Genomic DNA, 14,695 nt, shown 5'->3' on the forward strand with positions numbered 1-14,695 from the left:
GGTTATGTATTCTGTTTCCTGACATCATAATTGCTACAACTGATTATTTTACTTCCACTGAAGCACAATAGATTCTGCTTCAGCTCATTACCTTTATTCTGTATGTGTGTCTCTGCTTTATATGTGTTTCTTGTTAATAACATATTTTATGATTCTGGTTTTTAATCCACTGTGCTATCTGTTTTCATTTTATTGGTGAATTCATTCCATTCCCATTCACAGCCATGATTACTGTGCATTTCTTTCCATATTGTTCTGCACCCCTCCCCTTCTTTCACCCTGTCCCTTTTGAAAAGTGTTCTGTCTCAGAACAACATCTTTCCTCAATCCACCCTTCCATCTATTTGCTTCCCCCCCTCCTTTTTTATATTTCTCTCCCTTCCTACTTCCCTGTAGAACAAGATAGATTTCTATACCCAACTGAGTAGTATACATTATTCCCTCTTTTAACCAATTCTGATGAAAAGTAAGATTCAAGCATGGCCCACCCCACCTATTTTTTCCTCCACTATAAAAGCTCTTTTGCACCTCTTTTATGTAAGATAATTTACCCCATTCTACCTGTTCCTTTTCCCAGTACATTCTTTCTCATCCTTTACCATATATATATATAATGTATGTATGTATGTATCACACCACCATAGTCAGTTCACACCCACAACTTCTGTCTATGTATTCTTCTTCTAACTGCCCTAATTATGACGAAGTTCTTAGGAGTTATAAGAATCACCTTCCCATACAGGAATGTAAACAGTTTAACCTTATTGAATCCCTTATGATTTCTCTTTCCTCTTTACCATTTTATACTTCCCTTAAATCTTGTAGTTGAAAATCAAATTTTTTGTTCAGCTCTACTTTTTTCATCAGGAATGCTTGAAAGTCCTCTATTTTGTCAAATATCCATTTTTTTTGCCCCAAAGAATTATACTGCTTTCCTGGCTAGGTGATTCTTAATAGTAATCTTAGCTCCTTTGCCCTCTGGAATATCATATTCTAAGCCCTCTGATTCTTTAAGGCAGAAGCTGCCAAATCTTACGTTATCCTCACTACAACTCCACAATATTTGAATCATTTCTTTTTGGATGCTGGCAATATTTTCTTCTTGATCTGGAAGCTCTGGAATTTGGCCATCATATTCCTGGGAATTTTAATTTTGGGATGTCTTTTGGGAGATGATCAGTGGATTATTTTAATTATATTTTACTGTCTGGTTCTAGGATATCAGGGCAATTTTTTTTTGATAATTTCTCGAAATATGATGTCTAAGATCTTTTTTTTGATTATAGCTTTCAGGTAGTCCAATAATTCTTAATTTATCTCTACTAAATCTATTTTCCAGTTGTTTTCCAATGGGATATTTCACATTTTCTTCTATTTTTTTTCATTCTTTTGCTTTTGTTTTGCTGTGTCTCAGGTATTTATTAGTTTCCACTTGCGCAATTCTAATTGTTAAAGAATTATTTTCTTCAGTGAGCTTTTGCACATCCTTTTTGATTTGGTCAATTCTGCTCTTTAAGGAGTCATCTTCACTGAATTGTGTATGTTTTTCCATTTTTTTGTGCTTCCTTTACCAAGTTGTTCACTCTTTTTTCAGGATTCTCTTGCAATACCCTGCCTTCTTTTCACAATTTTATTTTAGCTCTTTTATTTGATATTTTTCTTTTTTTTTTTTAATTTTTGGAAGCAATCAGAGTTATGTGACTTTCCCAGGGTCTTTTTATGGGTGAGTTCATTCCATTCCCATTCATAGCTTTGATTACTGTGCATTTCCTTCCATATTGTTCTGCCTCCCCTTTCACCCTGTCCCTTTTGAAAAGTGTTTTGCCTCTGACCAGCATCTTTCCTCAGTCCATCCTTCCATCTATTAGCTTCCTCCTCTCCTTTTTTTTTTTTTAATTTCTCTCCCCTCCTACTTCCCTGTAGGGCAAGATAGATTTCTATACCCAACTGAGTATACACATTATTCACTCTTTCAACCAATTCTGATGAAAAGTAAGGTCCAAGCATAGCCCACACCACCCATCTCTTTCTTATTTGATTTTTAAAATCCTTTGTGAGTTCTTCCAGGAAGTCTTTTTGAGGCCTGATACTAATTCACTTTTTTCTTTGAGGCTTTACATGTAGCTCTTTTGAATTTGTAGTTTTCTTCTAAGTTTATATTTTCATCTTCCCTGTTACCATAATAACTTTCTATGGTCATGTTCTTTTTTGTTGTTTGCTCATTTTTCCAGCTTATTTCTTGACTTTTTACTTTATGTTAAAGTTGGGTTCTGCCTCTGGAGTGAAGGGGGCACTTTCCCAGGCTTCATATTTTTCATGCTGCTGTTTTCAGAGCTTATTTTGTAAATCTTTAAATTTTCAGTTCTTCCAAGGTGGTTTGATCTAAGCAGAGGTGTAGTCACTGCTTTCCTGATCTGTGCTCTAGTCTGTGATAGACCACAAGTGCTCTTTTTCACCCTGGAATTTGTAATCAGGGTGTCAGCCCTGTGGCCACGCCTTCTACAATTCCTAGAACTGCTCCTTGTTTTGAGACCATGACGCAGGCCTGTAATGGATTCCTATATGATTAAGGCAACTGAGTCTTGTCCCCAGTGCCAGAAAAGGCACTGCAATCTTCTTCTGGTCCAGCCCCCTTCTATCTGTGTGCTGAGAGTTCTGAAAGTCCCCACAGCAGATTCAGTCATCCCCATGGCTTGCACTGTTTTGCCAGGGCATCATCTACTGCTGGCTTGTAGGAGTGCTGCTTACATGGAAGTCCATTCCACTGTCACCCCAGTGAGACAGACCTTTCCTGTTAACCTTCTAAGTTGACTTTGGCTGGAAAATCATTTTACTCCATTCTTTTATTGATTCTTTTGCACTAGGATTAATTTTGAGGTGTCATTTTAAAGTTGTTTGGAGGGAAATTTGGGAGTGCTCAAGTGAGTTCCTGCCTTTATTCTGCCTTTATTCTGCCATATTGTCTCCATCTCCTTATTAGTTACTTATTATGTGCCAAGATCTATGGTATGTACAAGAGACATGAATGGGAAAATAAGATAACCTGTGCCTTCAAGCAACTTACATTGTATTTCAGGGAGACAGCACAGATTGAAAGGTTCTGCTGCAGGGCAAATGGAAGGGACTATTATTCCTTACAGTACAAACAGAAAGGTGGACGACAATATCCTGGCTCCTTGGAGTACATTAGGGGGCCAGATGACTTGCTTAGGGTCTGGCAAGTATAGCAGCAGGCAAAGGGTACAAGTCTGGTGATTCTTAGGGCACAGTGTCTAGGCAGATGGTAAAGCCTATTGTCCTAAGTCTTACCAGAAGAATTGTAGTTGATGACTCCTCGCTCGTCCAAGTAGTATGAAGAAGCATATCTACATTACAGAGAATAGGAGGGTAGACTGGAGGGTCTAGGCCCAAGATTCCTGGGTAAGGGAGAATAGGTAAAAAGGTCAGAGGGGAACAGAGACTCTGGGTTCCCTCTTGAAGGAAAAGATAGTTTAAGAATTAGCATCCCAAGAGGGGGAGAAAAGCTGATGGGATCATCAGTGGGAAGGTTAAAGGGAAGGGAGCCACATTGGGCCCAGTAAAATTTGGGAATTAGTTGAAAGAGAATGAGTTAATAGTGTTATTCTACTTTCTGATGCCTGGTAGGATTTATAGATCTTGGACATATGCAGTATTTAGACAATTAATTGAGCCCAGCATTGAACACGAAGAAGAGAGGTAATATGGTACAGTGAAAAGGGTATGGAACTTAGAACCAGACAACCTAGGTTCAAATCTCAAGTCTGCTACTTATTAGCTATGTGACTTTACAAATGTCACTTAACCTAACTGGGTCTTAGTTTCATTATCTATATTATGAGGGTTGGACTTTCTGCCTTCTACGATATCTTCAAGCTGTAAATCTATGAGTATATGGGTTGGTTGGATTAACCCTAGTTACTTTCTGAAACAAAGGTTCATCTTTTTTATACCAATATTCATCCAATGTTGTAAGTAATGGACCATAGGTAATGGAACACCACAATATATGAAGAATTGAAGCTGTGAATCACCTAAAAAGCAATGGAGAGACACATGGTGGGCATTACTTTTACTTACTACATGATAAACAACAAACTGTTAAGAAAAAATGTTAGAAAGGTATCATGGAAAGAAAATGGATTGCTCACATGTCATGATTAAGAAATAATGCTGATAGATGGTCCCCATACTCAACTGCTCTCAGCATATTAGGTGGCCCACTCAATTTATGGTGGTGAACTGATAAAAGAATATAGTCAAATCACAGGGGAAGGATAGGTATGGATGGGCTATGATCTTCCTCATTGAAAGGAATACAATTATCAATGTTATCACAGATTCATTTGGGGAATGAATTGAGAATTCATCTCACAGGATTTTGTGGATGTAAGTGCTTTGTTAGATGTAAACTATCATAAAAATGGGAATTGCTTCTAGTCGTCATTTATTTCTATTTTGCCACCCTTGGGACTTCACAGATGAGTAAACAGTCTGAGTCAAAGAGAAAAATTCTACTACCCTCAGATTAGGTCCCTGCACCTCTGCACATCCACTGATACACCTTAGTCCCCCTAAAAACTCTTTATCTCCCAGCTTTATGAGTTAATAATGGGAGAAGTGCCCCTGAAAAGTCTCACAGAAGCATTTCTAGCTAAATGAAGGGATGACAACTTAATAGTAACAGTCCCCAAATATGCACAGGTATTAAAGTTGCCTCTGACATTTTCTTATTATGAGGTGGGGTAGGATGGGAGGGAAATGCTCACCTACTTCTCAGAGGGTCTTTACAACAAAGTAGGTGCCCCAAGGTGCTCGTGCTTGTTGTTTTCAGAAGAAATTCAGTGTTCAAACAAGCAGCAGGAGGAAACAACCTGGGGGCAAGGAGAGAGCAACCACTACCAACAGGCCAGCTCCCCAAGTGCCCTTGGGTTTTCCCTCTGCAAGTTCACTTATCTGTCTGTTGATTTGCACCAGTAACCCCATCCACCTGCCTTCTTTCATCAACCTTCACCTGGAGCTCCTGCAGAAACTGCCACAGTCTTCCTGATTTCTTCTCTGCACTAATGCCATTGAAAAAAGCACAAAGTCCTTTGGGTTTTCTAAGGGTTCTCATTTGCTGACATGTACAGGAAAACATTCAGGGATTTAGAACAACAACCAAATGGAAAAATGCCAGGAGGTTTCTTATTTTCCCGCTTTTTATATTGTGAACTTGAACACCAAAAAAGTACTTCCCTACACACAGAAGAACACAAAGAGTCCTCTCATATCAAGCTGTGAATCACCATTTCAGGTCATTTGATTTTTTTCTAAATATGTAATAAATTCTACATTTTATTTCTGGAATTGTTTATCTGTGCTTCCTATTCCCCTCTGTGCCTTTGAAGAAAAAGATTCACCAGCTCTTTTTTTCTTCATCAATATTGGTAATGTTCTCCCCCAGTTAAAAAAAAGTATAACAAATAAGCATAGTTAAGCAAAATAGTACTCATATTAATCCTGCCTAAAAATATATTTCTCTTTTTGTACTTGTGTTCATCATCTCTCCATCAGATTTATCACAGTGATAGATACTAGATAGTCATTGCCTTGATCAGAGATTTTAAGTCATTCAAAGTTGTTTATCTTTACAATGTTACTTTCCTTCTATAAATTGTTCTGTTCATTTCATTTGTATTAGGTCACATAATACGCAGAATTCTCTGAAACAATCTCATCATATAGTACAGCATAATAATATTTCATTAAATTCATAAACTACAATTTCTACACCATTGGTCAATACTACTAAGCTACAAGCTTAGATTCTTAGTCTTTATTTTTCTCTCCCATTTCCACCTTTTAATCACTGGATTTCTGCAGTGCTTTTTAGTGTGGCATGAACCTCAAGATTTTCCTCCTCCCATTCTGGCATCCATCTTAGCCAGAAGATAATCCTTCTTGAATTATCATGATAAGGCTCTCTTTTGGTTCTACCCATCTAACTCCTCTCTCAAAGGCTGTCAAATCAACTTACAATTATGGTTGTAACATTTAGGGGACACTGACCATTGCCTCGTGATCCATAAGCCTTCAAGGAAAATATGGTCTTTCAGGAGACAATAATTCTCATTCTAGAATGGAAAGTAAAGAGAAATTTTGTGTATTGATGCAAAAGTTTGATTTTTTCCTCTACTATTTTTCCCTTGTGCCCTTGAGACACTTCCTCAGACCTTTGCAGAATGGTAGCCACAAATTACAGTTATTGTTGTTGTAGCCCAGATAAGATAGATGATAGATAGTTGACAGATAAAGTAAGCATCTATTAAGTACTTACCATGTAGCAGGAACAATGATCATTGAGCTAGTACTAGGAGAATTTTTAGAAGTCATCTAGTCTAAGGGTCTCCAAACTTTATGGATCAGATACCATTAATAGTAAATAATAATAATGCTTCAATTATGTGTATATTTATTTATTTTTAAATTATATACTTTATAGAGGCAACATGGTAAAGTGGATAGAGGGATGATCTCAGCTAAGAACATCTGGGCTTAAGTCCTTCTTCTAACACATACAGGTTGCATAACCCTGACATGCCACAAGAGCATTCTCAGTTCTCTGGGCAATTCACTAAGATTGCAAGCTGTGGAGAAGGTGTTAGTTGCATTAATAGTTGTAATTTCCTCTTCTGGGAGTCTCTTACATAAATGGGATCATAGGTCTAGTCCCTATCTTTTCATATTTATTAATAATTATATATATCATAAAATTGATCAAAAAAAAGGACAAGATAAAGATGAAATGAGAGTTGTTACTTAAGTTGATAGTAAACCACTAAAGATTATTGAATAGGGGAGTGACATGGCAAAACCCGCAATTTGGGAATATCTATTTGGCAATTATGTGGAAGATAGATTGGAAAAGGGAAAGATGAGGCAGACAAACCAACTGGGAGACTGAATACTTCTGTAGTCCAAGCAAGAAGTGATAAGTGCCTAAAGGAGGGCAGTAATAATGTAAGTAGAGAGGAAACAATAAATTTAGGAAATGTTAAAGATACAGAAAACACACAATTTCAAACTTGGGTAACTAAACAGATGATGGTGACCTCTACCTAAAGTTTAGAAGAATTATGGCTTTTGAGGGAAAAGAAAATGTAATAGTTTTGTGATAAATATTATAATCCATTCTACTCCTGCTTATCCTGAATGGCTCACACTATTCCACCAAAAAATGAAAAAGTTTGGGGAGAAAAGTGGGAGGAGGGAGAAGAGTGAGAGGAGGGAATCCTACTCACTGGTCACTGAATCAGGGTACAGAAAGAGCCTGTGCTCTTAGGGAACTTGCTATAGGCACAAGTAGTTCTATGAGTGGGGATACTGGGGGAGGGTGTAAAGATGTTTTCTTCAGTTAGTCTGGGGCCTGAATTGTGGTTACTATATAAAGTCCTTTCCCAGCATATTCTTTTCTCACTCTTTAATTTTGTTTCCTTGGATATCATCCTATCATAGTTAACTCACACCCATTCCTTCTGTCAATGTATACTCCTGATTCACTAATAATAAAATTCTTAGGAATCACAAGTATCAGCTTCCCATTTAGGAATGTAAACAATTTAACCTTATTGAATCCCTTGGGATTTCTCTTTCCTCTTTACCATTTTATGCGTCTCTTGAGTCATGTACTTGAAAGTCAAATTTTCTAGTCAGAAGTGATTTAAATTCTGTATTTCATTAAGTATTCATTTTTCTCCTGAAGGATTACACTCAGTTTTGCTGGGTAGGTGATTCTTGGTTGTAATTCTAAGCTCCTTTGCCCTCCAGAATATCATATTCCAAGTTCCCTTATTGTTTAATGTAGAAGCTGCTAACTCATAGGTTAGCTTAACTGTGGCTGCACGGTATTTTAATTATTTCCTTCTGACTACTTGAAATATTTTCTCCTTCAGTTGGGATTTCTGGAATCTGACAATAATATACTTAAGATCTTTCATTTTTATGATCTCTTTTACAAGGTGATCAGTAAACTCTTTTCATTTCTTTCATCCTCTTATTCTAAGATATTGGGGCAGTTTTCCTCAGTAATTTCTCGAAATATGATGTTGTCTAATCCTGAAAAAAATGACCAAAGAACCCCAGAGATCATACATCAACCATTGTTAACTCAAAAAAATACCAAAGAGTTTACAACTAACTCTGAAAAATAAAATAAAGCCAAAGAGCTAACAATAGTTATAAACAAAAGCCTTATTCTGTTGGAGGAAGAAATTAGATATATGTGCCAGGATCTGCTCTGATACCAAAGAGACCCACTGTAGTAAGACTGAGCCTCAATACATATGATAGTGTCTACACAGTGAATTTTAGCCATGATAATATAAGGTAAAAATAACAATTTGGTAAGGTTGATTCATAGTAGGACTTCATGACCAGAACATTGTCCAGAAAAGCAGGTGTTTGTCCAAGCTCAGGAACTACCTGGAGCTGGTGTGAAACAATTCTGGGACTTCACTGCAGCCAAGTTCATTCAGAGGGTGAACACAAAGGATTGTTGTTATGCCAATGTCAGGACAAATCTTGCTTTTTGGATCTTAGCTCTGGAAAACAGTATTTACTAATAGTAAAGGGAGAGGAGTAAAATGAGAAAGGTGGTCTTTGCATGGGGATCCTGACAATATCTAGGTTCTTTAAAAAAAAAAATATCATGAATTTCAATAATTCTTAAGTTATCTCTCCTTGATCAATTTTCCATGTCAGTTGCTTTTCTAATGAGATTATTTCACATATTTTTATTTTGTTTTGTTGTGTCTTGATATCTCATGGAATCATTAGCTTCCACTTGCCTATTCTAATCTTTAAGGAATTATTTTCTTCAGCCAGCTTTTGTACCTTCTTCTATATATGGCCAATTCTACTTTTTAAGGAATTGTTATCTGCAATGAATTTTTTTATATCTTTTTTCCATTTGGCCAATTCTGTTTTTTAATTCATTCTCTTCAGTGTGTTTTTGTGCTTCTTTTACCATTTGGCCTATACTGTTTTTATGGTACTATTTTCTTTAGTCTTTTTGTGGCTCTTTTACTAAGTAGTTGACATTTTTCCTTATTTTCTTATATCAGTCTCACTTCTATTCCCAATTTTCTCTAGCTTTCTTATTAGCTTTTTAAAACCGTTTTTTGAACTCAACCAGGAAGTCTGAGACTAATTCACATTTTCCTCTGAAGCTTAACTGGAGTTTCTTCTCCCAGCATGGAGGGGGCAGTCTCCCAAGCTTAAGGGGTTCTTTTGTGCTGCTGTTTTCAGAGGTAGTTTTGGGTTCTATAAGTTTTCAGTTCTTCCAACATGGTATGATCTAATAAGAGGTGTGTTCGTTGCTCTCCTGGCCTGTGTTCCTGTCTATGAGAAATCACAAGCACTCTTTTTCCTCCTGCAACTGTGACCATGGTTTCTGATCTTGCTAATGCTCTTTCTCACCCTATGACTGGAAGCTGGAGCCATCTATGTGCAATGCAACAAAGTCCTGCTCTTAGTGCCAGCAAAGTGTCCACTGCAGTCTCCTTCTGACCAGTTGTCTGATCCTTACTGTCTGTGGGTTGAGAGCATCAGAAGCCACAGTGACTGATTCAGTCATCCCCCAGGCTTGCTGCTGATTTGCCAGTGTGGCTTTCACTGGACTGCACTCTACTCTCACCCCAGCGAGAGTACTCACCTGCTAAATTGTCATGGGCTGGAAAATGGTTTTCACTTGATCATTTTGTTCGTTCTACCATTCCAGGATTCATTTTGAGGCATTATTTTAAAGTTGTTTGGGAGAGGTCAGGCAAGCCCTCACCTTTATTCTACCATCTTTGTTCCATTCCTTTGAGCATTTTTTAAACTCAATGAATGTTCATATCATGCCCATGTTCAAATTTCTAGCACGTGTTTCCTAGGATGTTCAAACTGTCACAGGATGAATAAACTTTAGAATTTAAATGGTCCTACCTCCTCATTTTAGAAATCTCTTGAGTAACCACACAGTTCCTGATACTTAATAAGGTTGTTGATTGATAATTCCTCATTCAAATACTCTTCCCCCAAAGTAGTATTGGTTTTCTAAGACTTTACCATTTTAGCTTGATAATATCAAAATTACTTTAGACAAATGGCAATAACGTATGATCCCCACCATCAGTAGAAGGTTCATTTCTCCAAAGAGTTGTAGACAGCTGAAATGCCTTGAACAAAATCAGTTTAAATAGGTAGGTCTCACCCCCCCCCCAAAAAAAAATCACTCTTACTATTGAACTACGTGGCACAATTTCTAAGATTTGTGTTTCAAACAACCTCCATGAGCAAGAAACTATTATTGGAGCTATTTTCTTCACAGATTATAGTTATTTCCTCTTATAAAAGATCTTATGAAAGAGTTGATCACAAAGGACAAGTTGTTCAGAAATATGATAGAACTGATAAGAGAAAGGGGAAAATGAGAGGAAATAGTGGAAAGCAATTTTAAAGAGTAAGAGAAAAGGAGAAGAAAAAGGGAGCAGTAACAGAGAAAAGAGGGGAAGAGATTATGGTAGTGAAAAGGTGAAATAGGGCCACAAAGAAAGAGAAAGGGGAAGAAAGTGAAAGAAAGGAAAAGAATAAGTCCATTTATATGAAGCATTGTGTTTATATGGCAAAAATGATTCTGTAAATAATCAATGGACTGGAAACATGATGCCATCAACCTTTAAAAATAAAGTTATTGCTCTCTCGTCTCCATTTAGAGGGAAGAGAACCATGGATAGTTAATGAGCCAGGGTAACTGACAATTCCACAGAAACTGCTTGAGAATTCCCCCCACCTGTAGCTAAGATGACAATGGTATTTGTGACACAGAATACACACCGGTTAATGAGAATTTGGTGTCTAATAAACAGTCATTAACATCTCTCCTAGCAAATTACCTTTGCCATCAGGAAACAATGGGCCATGGCCATAGTGCTTTGTAAAAAAAAAAAAAAATCACCTGCAATTTTCTCTTTAGAAATCTTAAAATCTGTTTAGTCCTCATGATACTGGAATTCCATATTTGAACAGTCAGCACCTGAGGTCATTTTTTATACTAAAAAAAAGGAATGGGGAGCTTGATCTTCTGATGGGGCTCTGTGGCTTAATGGAAAGAATGCTGCTTATAAAGTCAAAGAACATGTACTTGCCTGTTAGCCCTGCTATGTAGCCAAGTCATTTAATTTCTCTGGTCCTCAGATTCCTTATCGGTAAAATGAGGAAATTGAACTAGAGGACCTCTCAAGTCACTTCAAACTCTAAATCTAGGAACCTATAAACATTTTCAAGCTGAGAGCATTCTCATGGTCCACAAGTCAGTCCTAGACCCTACATTACCTGGATACCAAAACAACAGACAGGCAAAGAAACATTTTTGCTGGAAAACTGTCAGATAAGTCAATATAATATACACAGCTAGGTGGTAAACCAGATAGAGAGTCAGACTTGGAGTTAGGAAGACTCAAATATGGCTTTAAATATTTACTAGTTGTGTGACCCTGTGCAAATCTGTTTGCCTCAGTTTTCTCATCTGTAAAATGAGGATAGAATTAGCACCTACCTCCCAGGATTGTTGTGAGGGTTCAAATTAAATAATATTTTAAAGTCCTTAGCATAATGCCTGGCACATTGTAGGTACTATATAAATGTTAGTGATGAAGGTGGAGGATGATAAGGTTGATGAAGGAGGAGGAGGAGTATGTTGCAGCCCAAAGCGTAGGACCACTAAGTCTTCAGAAGTTGGATTGGACTAATCCTGTGGATGAGATCAAGGATACATGATACCGTACAATTGCTGCCCTTTATTCAGAATTGCCTCCCTGGATGTGGGGAGATAAGCAGTGATCTGGGCAGCAAAGTTTTATTCCATGACCCTAATGTAGACCCTTTCCACCTCTTCATTCAATGGTTATTGTAGTAATCTCCTAATTTGTCTCCCTTTATGCAATCTATCACACACACCCCTCCATTCTATCCATAAGCACCATTGCCAGATGAATCTTTCTTAACCTCAAATTTCTTGCTGAACTTTTGTTGTTCAGTCATGTCTGACTCTTCATGACTCCACAGACCATAACACACCAGGCTCTTCTATCCTTCAGTGTCTCTCAAATTCTGTCCAAGTTCATGTTCATTGATTCCATGGCACTACCTATCCATCTCATCCTCTACCATCCCCTTTTCCTTTTGCCTTCAATCTTGCCCAGCATCAGGATCTTTTCCAATGAGTCCCATCTTTTCATTATGTAGCCAAAGTATTTAAGCTTCAGCTTCATTGTATGACCTTTTTAATTTCTTTGTATTGACTGATCTGATCTCCTTGCAGTCCAAGGGACTTTCAAGTCTTCCCAACATTACAATTCTAAAGGTTCATTTCTACAGCACTCAACTTTCCTTACAATCCACCTCTCTAAGTCACACATTACTACTGGAAAAACCATAGCTTTAACTATATGGACTTTTGTCAGCAAGATAGTATCTGTTTTTCACTATGCTGTCCAGATTTACCATAGCTTTCCTTTCAAGAAGGAAGTATCTTTTAACTCCATGATCCCAGTTACCTAGGAAGCTAAAGGTAGAAAAGATTCAGAACTAAAGATTCTGAACTGCAATGGGCTAAACCAATCAGGTAACCCACACTAAATTTGACTTCAGTAGGTTGAATTTCCAGGAGCAAAGTCCACCAGTTTTCCTAAGGAAGGGTGACTGGTCCAGTTCAGAAGTGAAAAAGGTCAAAGCTCCTAGACTGAACAGTATTGAAATCAAGTCCATGAGTAATCCCTGCAATTCCAGCCTGGAAAATCTTTTTAAAAAATTAAAAATTAAAAGAAAATAAACCCTCTACTTTTTCTTTCTCCAGCTGTTTCCTCACATTTGTCAAGCACTTTATAATTCATAAGTACATTCACATGCGTTGCCTGTGTGATCCTGGGGAAGTGTCTCCCTGCTCTAGGTAACTGAGTATAAATTGAAGCAGTAGAGGGAATTCCTCACCTGTACCAATTAAAGCTCTAGTCTAGTCTCTATTCCTTTCATGTGTGCTATCTCTTTGATTGTCATGTCATTCAAAAAGCTTCAGTGGATTTCCATTCTTCATAGGAACACATCTCAGATTTTAGCCCAGTATTCAAGACCCTGCATAATCTGATGGCATAAGACCTTTGCAGTCTTATATCACTGCCTACCTCATTGTAAGTAAAGGGCTATAGAGGTTATTTTTATTATTTAAATAATATCCCATCTTCTTACACTTTATTTTCCACCACATTGTCTATAATCCGGCTACAGTTGCTTGCTTGTAGTTCCTCAAAGAGAATATTGTCCATCTCTGAGGCTTTGTAGTGGCTGCCCCCCATATCTGAAATGCTCTTCCCTCTCACTGCTACCTCTTTGTTTCCTCATCCTCCTTTAAGATTCAAATAAAAGCCTACCTTTTGCAAGAGGCCTTTCCTTCACAACTATCTCAGCACCTGCCTCTCTCTCTCTCTCTCTCTCTCTCTCTCTCTCTCTCTCTCTCTCTCTCTCTCACACACACACACACACACACACACACACACACACGCACACACGCACACACACACTATATATATATATATACATATGTATGTACATATGTATGTATATATATAGTGTGTGTATGTATATATATATATAGTGTGTGTATGTATATAAAATGTATATTTATGTATATTGATATTTCATATTTATTTATATATTTATTTATGTACCTAATTATCTATATGTTGTCTCCCCCATTAGAATATATAATCTGTGGGGGCAGGGAGTAGTTTTTGTTTTCTTTTGTTTTTGCCATTCTTTGTACACCCTGAATTTAACACAGTGTCTTGCACATATTATGAGTTTAATAAACCCTTGATGACTGATTCCATATATTCTATGCTTCAGAACAGCTGGTCTACTTTCCATCTTTCTGTGCTTCCCCACTTCTACCCCTTTTTTATACTGCTCTCAAAGCCTAGAATACATTTCCCTCTCCCTTTGCTAGCAGAAAAATTCCTCATCCTTTAAAGTCCGACTCAAATGCTCCCTCTTCCAGAAAATCTTCCCTAAAATCTCCAACTGGTAAGGATATTTTTCTCTTGATTGTCCATTGCATTTTGCTTGAATCTCTCTTATATTCACCAAGCATTATTTATATTAAAAATTATTTATTGATTTGCCATATGTCCCTCCATACCTCCATGAAAGGAGGGTATCCCCTATTGATCTCTGAATTTTAGTGGCTTGGTTGGTATCAACTCTCTCCACTCCAGTCCATCATGCCCCCAACCGTCCAAGTCATTTTCCTTATGTAGAAGTTGGACTCTATCAGTCCCCTACCTAACTAAATTCAAGTGGCTCCCTATTGACTCCAAGATCTGAGATCAAAAATGAACTCCTCTGTTTAGCTTTTAAAACCCTTCACTATCTGGAAGTGAACTACATTTCCAGACTCATTATTCATTGCTCGCCTTCCCAACACTCCACAGTCCAGTCAAACTGTCCTTCTCTGCAGTCCTCTCTCAGAATACTTTAGGTCCTGACTTCTTGCATTTGCACTGGCTATTCCCTGTGCCTGGAATATATTATCTTTTCCTCCATCTTCTAGAATCCCTCTTGTCCTTCAAGACACAGCCTACACACTAACGTCTGCACA

This window comes from Notamacropus eugenii, chromosome 3 (assembly GCF_028372415.1).
Source record: "Notamacropus eugenii isolate mMacEug1 chromosome 3, mMacEug1.pri_v2, whole genome shotgun sequence".
Lineage (NCBI taxonomy): Eukaryota > Metazoa > Chordata > Mammalia > Diprotodontia > Macropodidae > Notamacropus > Notamacropus eugenii.